The sequence below is a fragment of the Hordeum vulgare genome, chromosome 4H (assembly GCF_904849725.1).
Source record: "Hordeum vulgare subsp. vulgare chromosome 4H, MorexV3_pseudomolecules_assembly, whole genome shotgun sequence".
Lineage (NCBI taxonomy): Eukaryota > Viridiplantae > Streptophyta > Magnoliopsida > Poales > Poaceae > Hordeum > Hordeum vulgare.
The window spans coordinates 86,495,553-86,507,869 of record NC_058521.1 but is presented as its reverse complement, the minus strand read 5'-3'; positions in this window follow the sequence as shown (position 1 = coordinate 86,507,869).

Below are 12,317 nucleotides of genomic sequence, written 5' to 3'. Positions count from 1 at the left end.
ATATCCAGGAATAAGAGCAGTTCAAAGGAATTAGAAGTTACAGAAAAATGTGACGAGAACTTACTCAATGTACAGCCGCACTTTTGTTCGGTTGTTGAAGATATACAATGAAATGTTTCGCCATTCTTTAACTTCCAGCATTATTGGTTTCGAAGCACCAGCTGGTGCAAGCTTCCCTTTGAATAGGCTGAGGTTGGATCCACCTTTTTTAGGGTCTGTATTATTGTACCGAGGCTTCGGATTATGCAGATGATGATTTTTTGCTTCGTACTATGCTGTCACAAAGTTTGCCACCTCCTTGGTAATGAATGCCTCAGCCATCGATATTTCAATTTCGCGCTTATTTTTACATTTAGCTCGAAGCGTTTTCTTCATCCTCTCAGTTGCATAGCACCAACGATTTTGCATGGGCCCACCCAATCTTGCCTCGGTCGGTAGATGCAAAATCAAATGCTGCATTGGATTAAAGAAGCCCGATGGAAAGATCTTCTCTAACTTGCACAACAACACCGATTCAAACTCCTCCATTTCATCTACCACGCTAGGCGACAATTCTTTGGCACAAAGAACACGGAAGAAATAGCTCAGCTCCGCAAGTACTAGCCATTCATCCTTAGGAATAAAGCCACGTAACATCACCGGCATTACCCGCTCAAGCCATATGTGGCAATCATGACTCTTGAGACCAAAGATTTTTAATTTTTCAAGACTCTCTCCCTTCTTTAGATTCGCTGCATACACATCGGGGAACATCAAGTGCATTGTTACCCACAAGATAATTTCCCTCATAGCTGGCCTTCCAAGATTGAACCAGGCCTTTGGGTTCGACCGCTTCTGCTTTCCTTTGCCTTATCGCATGTTTTGTAATGGTCTATGACATAGTGTCTCTTGATCGACTCTAGCCTTAGTATTATCCTTTGTCTTCCAATCTATGTCGAACAATGTACCAAAAATAGCCTCTCCGATATTCTCTTTAGTGTGCATCATGTCGATATTGTGTGGAAGAAGGAGGTCTTTGAAGTAAGGTAGATCTCACAAGCATGGCTTGTGAGTCCAGGCGTGTTTTGAATTATACCCCTTGAAATACCCCGGACGCTCTGGATTAGGCTTGAGGTTGTTTAACTGATCCAGGATCTGTTGGCATGTCAACGCAGGTGGTGCCAAGTTTTTCACAACTTTACCTTTGGTAAAGTTCTTCTTGTCTTTTCTGGACTGATGGTCAGGATCCACGAACTGTCTATGCAAGTCAAAGAAGGAATACTTCCGACCCTCCTGCAACAAATGAAACTGAAGAGCTGCCTTGCCTGTGGGGCACGGGAACCTGCCATGCACACACCAACCAGAGAATAGCGCATACGCAGGCAAGTCCTGACCACACATGCATTTTGAAGCTTTCTTTTCTAGCGGCATCCTATGTCTTGACCCCATTATCCTAAGCTTCTTGCAATTCATCCTTAAGAGGCTGCATGTACACATTCATATTCTTCCCCGGAGAATTGGGCCCTGGAATTATCAACGTCAGGAATATGTTCTTTCTTTGCATAATCTTCCGGGGGGGGTTGAGATTGAGTGGAATGAGAAACACAGGCCAACTACTGTATTGGGTTGCCGCCATGCCGAAGGAATTAAAACCATCCTTGGCGATGCAGACTCGAGGATTCCTTGGATCTGCGGCTTTATCTTGATGCAATCCATCAAAATGTTTCCATGCTTCCCCATCCGATGTGTGTACCGCCATCTTATTCCCATCCGCATCTAGTTCGGTTCTTTTGCCATTTTGTGCCATGTCATCTCTCTTGCTGTCTCTTCGACCAAGAAAATACGTTGCAGCCTTGGTATGATTAGCATATACCGAAGAACACTAACTATGATTTTGGTCTGCCTCTTCTCACCCATACCATTGTCTACCATAAGATACCTGCAAGACTCGCAATTGGGACAATAGTCCAAGTGTGCATACTCCTTCCTAAATAAGACACATCCTTTCTCACATGCATCTATCTTCTCCTAGGGCATCTTAAGTACATGAAGTATTTTGTCCGACTGGTGCAGGTTTGTAGGAATGACATAGCTTTGGGTAGAAAACGTCCAAATACTGTCATCATCGCGTCGTAGCATTCTCTTCCCAAGTTGAACTGAGCCTTCAGAGCCATTTGTGCAATGGCATCTAGCTGACAAAGCTCAGTGTGCTCGTGGAGAGGATGTTTTGAAGACTCCAACATTTCATAGAAGGACTTTGCAGATTCCTCCATCTGATCTTCTGAATCCCGAGCATCATCAAAGTCTTGCACCATGTCTTCGATCCCAGTACCATGCTCGTCGGTGTGACGACGAACCACCTTAGCTCTGGTGCGTTGTATAGACTCACCATGAAATGTCCAAACCGTATAATTAGGCTTAAAACCCCTCCTCTACACGTGTTTAATCATTATAGCTTCTGTCCTCTTTTTATAGTTCTCGCATTCAGGCCAAGGGCACCAGTTTGTTTCCTAGCCATTTGCAAATCCGGCTTTCACAAACTCCTTGGTTTTTAGAAACCATTCTTTCTTCATCTCTTTTTGACTAGGGTGACTGGTGTACATCCACGCATGGTCACTCATCTTGCCTAGTTAATAAACACATAAGAAATATATTTATATATAATTCAGCATATATATTCATCAATTAATCAAGTTTGCCAGTTTTATTACGTCCATGCAACCTATTTGATAATAGGTAAAGATAGGTCCTAATCCCACCCGAGTATGTGTAGATTGGGTTCATTTTCCCATGCTCTGCTCCGATCCAACGCAAAATTTCGGCAGCACCTCCCCACTGTTCTCCTGATACATGTCTCTGCAATCAACAGAGAGGATGTGTATCCGAAGAACAACAGGGAGGCACTGACGAAATTATGCATCAGATCCGGAACAAAGCATACGGGAAAACGAACCCAATCTACACATACTCGGGTTGTCCATGGATAAGGTTGGACAATTCGGAAGCATCACGGTTATAAATATATGCAAATGCATGCATATTTATAACTCTAACCCTTTCGAATGGGAGACGCATATTGGTCACGCATACTAATAAATTTATTTACCCATATCTAGAAAGTTTCATCTGAACACCGACACAGAGCAAATGAAGGGGCGAGGAGGAGATGACATTTGTACTCACCCACGAATGTAGGGGCGGAGCTCGTAGAACGCACGGGGAGGTCTTCGCACAGCAGACCTCACAGCGACGAGACAACTGCACATGTAAATGCACCTGATCAGCACAAATATTTTGTGTTCACCAATAAAATCGAAAAATATATGACCTAACAAAAATATATGATCTATCTATATATATGTGTCGAGGAACCCCATAACTCGCTCGTCCCCGATGCCCTTAGGTATGGCGACGCACGGTCTAAGGGTCAGCTCGCCAACTCTTCCGGTTCCGGAGACCTCTCTTCTCTGCCTCTCCTCTCCTCTCCGAGCATTCTCCTAGTGAGGTCCACGGTCGGCGGCCTCTGGAGGCCGAAGATCACCTTTTCGGTCAACAAGAGGACGTAGAGGTGTCGGGGATCGGGTGTTGGGAGTCAGTGTCGTGGGGGGCGGCGTATTAATAGATGCGCGGAGTTTCGTGCCGAGGTGTCGTGATGTCCTGTCGTCGCGTCGTGTCGGGGTGCCGGGGCGTCGTGTCGGGGTGCCGGGGCATCGTGTCGTTTTGTCAGGGTGTCATTTTCTTCTTCCTCATCTTCTGTTTTTCCTCTTCTTTTTTGCTCTTCTTCCTTTTCTTCATCTTCCTCTTCATCGTCATCTTCTTCTTATTCTCTTATTATTATTATTATTATTATTATTATTATTATTATTATTATTATACTCCCTTCTTTTCCTTTTTCCTCTTCTTATTCTTTTTCTTCTTTCTTTCTTTTCTCTTTCTCCTCCTCTCCTGTTTGTTCTTCTTCTTCTTTTCTTCTTCTTGTTCTTCTTCTTCTTCTTTCTGCTAGTTTTTTCTTCTCTTATTTTCTTCTAAGTTTTTTATTTTCTCTCTATTTTTTCTTTTCTATCTACTTTTTTGTACCTAATAAACCAACTATGTAATTTAAAAAAAAGAAAAAACCTAACTATTTAAGTCAAAACAAAAAACAAAAAACAAAATAACTATCTAATTTAACTGAAAAACGGTAAATACACTAACTATCTAAATTAACTATGTAATTTAAAATAGAAAAAAATAGAAAAAACAGGGGTGGGGGCACTCACCGGAGTTGGGGATGGCCGTTGCGACCGAAGGAGGGGGGAAGCCGTGGGGAGGGGAGCCGTGAGGAGGGGGCGACGCCAAGAGGAGGAGGGGCGCATGGAAAAGGCCGTACCGTGGAGGAGGAAGGGGCTGATAAGTCTCAAACGTATCTATAATTTTTGATGGTTTCACGCTGTTATCTTGTCTTCTTTGGATGTTTTATGTACCTTTTATATCTTTTTTGGGACTAACTTATTAATTCAGTGCCATGTGTCAATTCCTATTTTTTCTGTGTTTTTGACTCTTTTTAGATCTGATTTTGGAACGGAGTCCAAATGGAATAATAACCCTGAAATGATTTTTTCCCGAACGGAAGAAGATCAGGGGGCCTCTGGGCCAAGCCAGGTGGGCTCCACGGAGCCCACAAGCTCCTACTCCGCCACCAGGGCGAGGCGGCGGTGTCAAGGATTGTAGCCTCCGTGGCCGCCCCCTGACCTATATCCTTGGCCTATATATTCCCAAATATTCAACAAAAAAATCAGGGGAGCCTCGAAAATACTTTTCCGCCGCTGCAAGATTCCGTTTCTGCGAGATCTCATCTGGAGACCCTTCCCGGCGCCCTGCCAGACGGGACTTTGGAGTTGGAGGGCTTCTTCATCATCATCATCGCCCCTCCAAATACTCGTGAGTAGTTCACTTCAGACCTACGTGTCCGTAGTTAGTAGCTAGATGGCTTCTTCTCTCTCTTGGATCTTCAATACAAAGTTCTCCATGATCTTCATGGAGATTTATCCGATGTAATATTCTTTGGCGGTGTGTTTCTCGAGATCCGATGAATTGTGGATTTGTGGTCAGATTATCTATAATATATATTTGAGTCTTTGCTGATTTCTTAGATGCATGATTTGATATACTTGTAAGTCTCTCCGAGTCTTGGGTTTTGTTTGGCCAACTAGATCTATGATTCTTGCAATGGGAGAAGTGCTTGGTTTAGGGTTCTACCATGTGGTGAACTTTCCTAGTGATAGTAGGGGCAGCAAGGCACACATCAAGTAGTTTCCATCAAGGGTAAAAAGATGGGGTTTTTATCAATGGTTTGAGATTATCCATCTACATCATGTCATCTTGCTTAAGGCGTTACTCTGTTCTTATGGGCTTAATACACTAGATGCATGCTGGATAGCGGTCGACGTGTGGAGTAATAGTTGTAGATGCAGAAAGTATCGGTCTACTTGTTTTGGACGTGATGCCTATAGATATCGCCACGACTTTGCGCGGTTCTATCAATTGCTCGATAGTAATTTGTTCACCGCCGTCTACTTGCTTTCATGAGAGAAGCCACTAGTAAACAGTACGGCCCCCCGGTCTATTCACATCTATCGTTTACACCTCCGCTTTTACTTTGCTTTGTTACTTTGTTGCTTTCAGTTCACACTTGGCAAACAATCTATAAGGGATTGACAACCCCTTCATAGTGTTGGGAGCAAGCTTTTCTGTTTGTGCAGGATCTTGAGATACTCCTCCACTGGATTGATACCTTGGTTCTCAAAATGAGGGAAATATTTACCACCGCTATGCTACATCACCATTTCCGCTTCGAGGGAACACCAACACAAGGCTCCAAGGCCATGTTGGAAATCCTTTGCATACTTTCCCAGGAAGTCCTTTAAGGCGTAACCACAGCAGAAGGATCAAGCCAAGTATTCTCCCGTCGACGTGCCTATTTCTGCGCCATTGGAAGGCTTTTGTTGTAGTAGCAGAAGTATTTTTGGCACCGTTGTCGGGGAGGAGAAATCAAGATCTGTCCTAGTAGGTCTCACAAACTCTTCTCTTGCATTTACTTTTGCTGCCAGTTGCCTCTCGTTTTCCTCTCCCCCACTTCACATTTGCCGTTTTCATTTGCCTTTCTCCTTTGCCGTTTTCTTTTGCCCGTTTCACTCTCTCTTCCTGCTCGTTTGTGTGTGAGATAGTCCATCAATGGCTAGACCCACCACTCCAAAGGACACCCCCGAAAATGAAGTTCTCAATTTTAGGCAGAATGGGGAAGAAAATTTGAAGGACGTTTGGTACAGGATTTGCAATGCTCAAAGTAGATCTTCTCGTAAGCAATCCACTACCATCCTCCTTCGCAGTTTCTATGTTGGAATTTCTCCTTGGAATAGGTATATCCTTGATACCATTGTAGGCAGGAACTTTTTGGGGATCCATACTGTTAACTCCTATAGAGCTCATGGTTAATGGAACTATCTTGACCTTGGAACACGTGATGCAAAGGCTTGACGCTATTGAAAACAAAATTGCCACAGTTGAACTTATTGAGGGTTTCTATAGAAAGATCCAAAATCAAATTACTCATTACGGATCCAAAGTGGGAAACTTTTTGAAAAATTTAAAGGAGAAGGAACTTATAGTTAATGATTCTTCTAGAATTGGCAAATTAGAAGATGTCATAGCCAACTTGGGTTTCGCTTTTGCCGCAGTGCAAAATACTCCAAATCTTACTCTCAAAAAGACCGTCAATCCTGTTTTTGTTCCTAAAGATAGTGGTGAGTCATCTAATAAAGATGAAAATCTTAAGATGATAAATGATCACACTACCTATGGTTTGAGCACCAAAGATGACTTTACGTGATTCCATCACTTTTTGCCTAGCTAAGGGCGTTAAACAAAAGCGCTTGTTGGGAGGTAACCCAACGAATCTATCCTTTTTATTTCTGTTTTGTGTTTTCCACACTTTCATAATTCTGTTATGATTGTGTTTTTTGTGTTTCTTTTTGCGTTTGTGCCTATGCTTTGAAAGTAGTCTCGAAAGGGGTAGTTATCCAAAGGGATACGAAAACTTCCACATTCATGTGCATTGAATAGTTAGAGAAGTTTGATTCATCTCAATTAGTTTTGAGTTGTTGTTATGGTAATATTGAAGTCATGCTAGTAAGGTGTTGTGGATCTAGAAATACTTGTGTTGAAGTTAGTGATTCCCGTAGCATGCACGTATGGTGCACCGATATGTAATGAAATCTGAGCATGATTAGTATATTGATTGTCATCCTTTGCGTGGCGGTCGGGATCACGCCATGGTTTATACCTACCAACCCTTCCCTAGGAGTATTTGTTGAATGCTTTGTTTCGATTACTAATAAAACTTTTGCAACAAGTATATGAGTTCTTCATGACTAATGTTGAGTCCATGGTTTAGATGCACTTTCACCTTCCACCATCACTATCTTCTTAGTGCCGTGCAACATTCGCCGGTGCAAAAAACCCACCATTAGCCTCCCTCCATACAGCCACCATACCTACCTACTATGGCTTTTTCAAAGTCATTCCGAGATATATTGCCATGCAACTACCACCTTGACATGTGCCACCACGTCTACCTTGCCATTGCATGATCGTAAGATTGCTAGCATGATGTTTCCATTGATGTCTATGCCATGCTAGATCATTGCCACGGTACACTACCGAAGGCATTCCATATAGAGTCATAGTTGCTCTAAGTTTTGAGTTGAAAGTGTGATGATCATCATTAATGGAGCATTGTCCCATGTGAGGAAATAAAAGAGGCCAAAGAAGGCCACCAAAATAAAAAATAAGAGGCCAAAGAGCCACCAAATAAAAAAATGAGAGAAAAAGAGAGAATTGAAAATGCTACCACTTGTTCCACACTTGTGCATATTAAGTACCATGATCTTCATGATTCAGAGTCTCTCGTTTTGTCACCACCATATTAGCTAGTGGGAAATTTTCATTATATAACTTGGCTTGTATATTCCAATGATAGGCTTCCTCAAAATTGCCTTAGATCTTCGTGAGAAAGCAAGTTGGATGCACACCCACTAGTTTTCTTTAAGAGCTTTCACATACTCGTAGCTCTAGTGCATCATTTGTATGGCAATACCTACTCATTCACATTGATATCCATTGATGAGCATCTCTAGAGCTCATTGATATGCCTAGTTAATGTGACTATCTTCTACTTTTTGTCTTGCAACCTCCACCACACTCCACACCATCTATAGTGTTATAACCATGGCTCACGCTCATGTATTGCGTGAGAGTTGAAAAGGTTTGAGAAAGTAAAGGTGTGAAACAATTACTTGGCCAATACCGGGGTTGTGCATGATTTAAATTCGTTGTGCAATGATAACAGAGCATAGCCAGACTATATGCTTTTGTAGGGATAACTTTCTTTTGGCCTTGTTCTTTTGAAAGTTCATGATTACCTTGCTAGTTTGCCTGAATTATTATTGTTTCCACGTCCATAGCGAACTATTTTTTTGAAACTAATGGATCTGAACATTCACGTCACATAAGAGGAATTACAAAGGACACCTATGCTAGGTAGCATGAAAGCATCAAAACTTCATTCTTTATCACTTCCCTACTCGAGGACGAGCAGGAGTTAAGTTTGGGGATGCTTGATACGTCTCAAACGTATCTATAATTTTTGATGGTTTCACGCTGTTATCTTGTCTTCTTTGGATGTTTTATGTACCTTTTATATCTTTTTTGGGACTAACTTATTAATTCAGTGCCAAGAGCTAGTTCCTGTTTTTTTCTGTGTTTTTGACTCTTTTCAGATCTGATTTTGGAACGGAGTCCAAATGGAATAAAAACCCCAAAATAATTTTTTATCGAACGGAAGAATATCAGGGGGCCTCTATGTTGGAAATATGCCCTAGAGGAAATAATAAAATGGTTATTATCATATTTCCTTGTTCATGAGAATCGTCTATTGTTCATGCTATAATTGTATTAACAGGAAACAGTAATACATATCTGAATAAATAGATCACAATGTGTCCCTAGCAAGCCTCTAGTTAGCTAGCTCGTTAGTCAATAGATGATCATGGTTTCCTGGTCATGGGCATTAGATGTCATTGATAACAGGATCACATCATTGGGAGAATGATGTGATGGACAAGACCCAATCCTAAGCGTAGCACTAGATCGTATAGTTCGTATGCTAAAGATTTCTAATGTCAAGTGTCTTTTCCTTCGACCGTGATATTGTGCAACTCCCGGATACCGTAGGAGTGCTTTGGGTGTATCAAACGTCACAATGTAACTGGGTGACTATAAAGGTGCACTACGGGTACCTCCGAAAGTGTCTGTTGGGTTGGTACGAATCGAGATCGGGATTTGTCACTCCGCGTGATGGAGAGGGATCTCTGGGCCCTCTTGGTAGAACATCATCATGAGCTCAATGTGACTAAGGAGTTAGTCACACGATGACATGCTACGGAACGAGTAAAGAGACTTGCGAGTAACGAGATTGAACAAGGTATAGGTATATCGGCGATCGAATCTCGGGCAAGTTCTATACCGACAGACAAAGGGAATTGTATACGGGATTGATTGAATCCTTGACATTGTGGTTCATCTGATGAGATCATCGTGAAGCAAGTGGTAGCCACCATGGGTATCCAGACCCCGCTGATGGTTATTGGCCTGAGAGGTTTCTCGGTCATGTCTGCCTGTCTCCCAAACCCGTAGGGTCTACACACTTAAGGTTCGATGACGCTAGGGTTATAGGGAATTCTTATACGAGTTATCGGAAGTTGTTCGGAGTCCCGGATGAGATCCCGGATGTCACGAGGAGCTCCGGAATTGTCTAGAGGCAAAGATTGATATATAGGACGGATGGTTTTGGACACCGGAAGTGTTTCGGGCGTCGCCAGTAACGTACCGGGACCACCGGGACCACCGGGAGTGGCCCTGGGGGTCCACCGGAATGGGGCAACGACCCCGGGAGGCTAGAAGGGCCAAGTGCGGGAGGGAACCAGCCCCTAGGTGTGCTGGTGCGCCCCCCACACTCAGCCCAAGGCGGAATAGGTGGAGAGGGGGGGAAACCCTAGGCGTTGGTAGGCCTAAGGCCCACCTAGGGGTGCGCCACCCCTCCCCCTGCCTTGGCCGCCGCACCTCCCATCTGGGGGGCTGCTGCACCACCTAGGGTGGGAACCCTAGGGGTGGCACCCCCTCCCCTCCTCCTATATATAGTGGGTGTTTTGGGGCTGTTTTACACACAGTTTTTCCTCTCCCTCGGCGCAGCCCTGCTCTTCTTTCTCCTCCTCTCTGCCGGTGCTTGGCGAAGCCCTGCCGGGAGACCTTGTCTCTCCATCGACACCACGCCATCGTGCTACTGGAGATCTTCCCCAACCTCTCCCTCCTCCTTGCTGGATCAAGATGCGGGAGACGTCACCAGGCTGCACGTGTGTTGAACGCGGAGGTGCCGTGGTTCGGCACTAGATCGGAATCACACCGCGATCTGAATCGCTGCGAGTATGACTCCATCAACCGCGTTCTAGTAACGCTTCCTCTTAGGGATCTTCAAAGGTATGAAGATGCACTCACCCCCTCTCTCGTTGCTGGTATCTCCATAGGAAGATCTGACTATACGTAGGAATTGTTTTGTATTTATGCTACGTTACCCAACAGTTGCATCCGAGCGAGGTTTTCTATGCGTAGATTCTATGCACGAGTAGAACACAAAAGGTTGTGTGCGATGATTTGTCAATTGCTTGCTACTACTAGTCTTATTCTTTTCCGGTAGTATTGTGGGATGAAGCGGCCCGGACCGACCTTACACGTACGCTTACGTCAGACTCGGTCCACCGACAGACATGCACACCGTGCATAAAGGTGGCTAGCGGGTGTCTGTCTCTCCCACTCTAGTCGGATTGGATTTGATGAAAAGGGTCCTTATGAAGGGTAAATAGCTTTGGCATATCTTCGTTGTGGCTGTCACGTAGGTAAGAAGGCGTTCTTGCTAGAAACCCAAATCAGCCACGTAAAACCTGCAACAACAATTAGAGGACGTCTAACTTGTTTTTGCAGGGTTTGACATGTGATGTGATATGGCCAAAGTTGTGATGTTGCATATATGATGTATGAGATGATCATGTTATTGTAATAGGTTTCACGACTTGCATGTCGATGAGTATGACAACCGGCAGGAGCCATAGGAGTTGTCTTAATTTATTGTATGAGATGCAACGCCATATGCTTACTACTTTTACTTCATTGCTAACGGTAAGCTATAGTAGTAGTAATAGTAGTAGTTGGCGTGACGAATTCACGGAGACACGATGATGGAGATCATGATGATGGAGATCATGATGATGGAGATCATGGTGTCACGCCGGTGACGATGATGATCATGCGATGCCTGAAGATGGAGATCGAAAGGGCAAAGATGATAATGGCCATATCATGTCACTATATGATTGTATTGTGATGTTTATCATGTTTTTCATCTTATTGCTTAGAACGACGGTAGCATAATAAGATGATCCCTCTTAAAATTTTGAGAACGTATTCCCCTAAGTGTGCACCATTGCGAAGGATCGTTGTCTCGAAGCACCACGTGAGGATCGGGTGTGATAGATTCTAACGTTCGCATACAACGGGTGTAAGCCAGATTTACACACGCGAAACACCTAGGTTGACTCGACGAGCTTAGCATGTACATACATGACCTCGAATACAAGAGACCAAAAGGACGAACATGAGTCGTATGGTTGAATACGATCAGCATGAAGTTGCTCACCATGGTGACTAGTCCGTCTCATGTGATGATCGGACACAGGTTAGTCAACATGGATCATGTATCACTTAGATGACTAGAGGGATGTCTATTTAAGTGGGAGTTCATACTTATTTTGATTAAATGAACTTAATTTTCATGAACTTAGTCTAAAAGTTGTCTTTATAAATATTGTAGATGGCCAACGTCAACCTCAATTTCAACGCATTCCTAGAGAAAAACAAGCTGAAAGATGATGGTAGCAACTATGCAGACTGGGTTCGCAACTTGAAGCTCATCCTTGAAGCAGCTAAAAAGGCTTATGTCCTTGATGCGCCGCTAGGTGACCCTCTCGCTCCCGCAGCAACCCAGGACATTCTGAACGTCTGGCAAACACGGAGTGATGACTACTCTCTGGTTAGGTGTGGCATGTTATACAGTCTAGAAACAGGGCTCCAAAGGCGTTTTGAGAAACACGGTGCATATGAGATGTTCCAAGAGCTGAAGCTAGTTTTTCAAGCTCATGCCCATGTCGAGAGATATGAAGTCTCCGACAAGTTCTTTAGCTGTAAGATGG